This window comes from Primulina eburnea, chromosome 14 (genome assembly GCF_022965805.1).
Source record: "Primulina eburnea isolate SZY01 chromosome 14, ASM2296580v1, whole genome shotgun sequence".
NCBI lineage: Eukaryota > Viridiplantae > Streptophyta > Magnoliopsida > Lamiales > Gesneriaceae > Primulina > Primulina eburnea.
The window spans coordinates 21210576-21212437 of NC_133114.1; positions in this window are offsets into that span (position 1 = coordinate 21210576).

Consider the following 1862-nt stretch of genomic DNA (forward strand, 5'->3'; position numbering starts at 1 on the left):
ACATGGGTCTCCCTTTAGGACTTCTAAACCTCATCTCCCTTCCTCTTAACGGCAGCGAGTCCCTAGGAATCATAATGCAACTTAGGCGTGCATTAAAAACTTTGAAACTTTAAAATAAATTATTCAAAACATTAATAAAACTTGATCATCATGTTTTTCATTCAAAATAACATAAACGTGCATAATATAGTTTGAATGATGCAAAATGAAAGGTTTAGAACGTGATTTTGCGTTTAAAACGCTCGAAATACGATTATCTGTGCAGTGGAATGTCGGTGACGAACGGGTGACGATTTCTACATTTTTTCACGATAAAAACCCGCATTAGGATGCAAGAGAGTCGGGTGATCGTTGTTAGAAAGAAGAACGAGGAAACAAATCGAAGAATGATGGAGAAAAAAAAAATTGAAACTTCCTTGCAACCCTTCTCTAGTTTCGGCCGTTGTGCACCCTTTTCATGTAACTTTGTGTGTGTGTATTGGTGTGTGTGCGCGCGCATTGGGACTCTTTTATATTTTTATTTTATTTTTATAAATAATAAAATGTTTTTTAATAACTTAATTAATAGACTTAATCAACCCTAGTTTTTAATTAATAAATTAGACTCGTTAATATCAATAATGATGAATAAAATCATTAGACCTCAAATTAAAATATTTAAAAATATCTATTTCCAAAAAACACTTTATAAAATATATAAATTCATGCTTTCACTTAATAATTTAAATTTATCCTTACAATGCAATAATTCTTAAAATATTTAAAATAAATATTTTCTTAACTAAAAATAAAAATTTAGCTTTTAAACCTTTAAACACCTTAATCGTCTCCGTTCTTCCGTCCTCGTCCAACCACCGATATTCGCCTAAAAATCTTTAAATTATGAAATCAAGCAAAACTTCACAATTAATCCTTTAGTCACTCAAAATATATCATTCACGCATTCAAAATCATTTAATTAAAATATTTTAGCAATTTAATAATTTTCATGCATACGGTTTACGTAACCAGATTTTTGGACATTACAGGCCGAGATTAAAAAACAAAAGTGGAACACTCAACTTCTTTCAAAGTTTGAAATGACAAAAGTTCACGGGAAAATCAGTGACAACAACAATTTATAATGAGATCCAAATTAATCTAAACCAATATGTTGAGACTTGAAATTTTTGATATTCTTCATTGGTTAAAAATAAATTCTCAACTTTATCCAATGTTAGTAACAATTGCAATAAATGTCATAGTCGTTCAAAGGTCAAGTGTTGCTTTTGAATAAGTATTTTCAGTATGTGAAAGAATTTTTGATGAATAAATAACTAATTTAAAGCCATAAACATTTAACATGCCTACAAGATTGGTTTGCAGCCGAAAAAAATAAAAACGCTGTAGCAATCGACGAATTTCAAAGCTCAAGCTCCGACGAAGCTCCAGAGTATTCAAAATATATTTTAATAAATCGTAGTAAATTTTATATGTTCAATTGTAAAAATCAATGTTTAAGTTATTTTATTTTTATTTTTATTATTAGTCAGTATTGTTTCCACTCAAAATACTAAATAAAAAATTTCATTAATTAAAGTAATTTTATAATAAAATAATAATAAAATTCGGACCCGTAACTGATTCATTCAGAACCGATTTCAAACTGGTTCCGGAACCACCCTACCCGGAACCAATCGGAATCGGAACTGGAACCGTTAAGCATGCCTACACAAGTCTACACAGAGTCAAGTTATAAATGATAGCCGATACAATAAACTGCATTTTCTAACATCCCCTCGCTTCTTGTTTCAAATGTCAGATAATTGCAAATGTTGAAAATTTGGCTTAGTTTATTTTAAGCAAATGTTGATATAGATTCA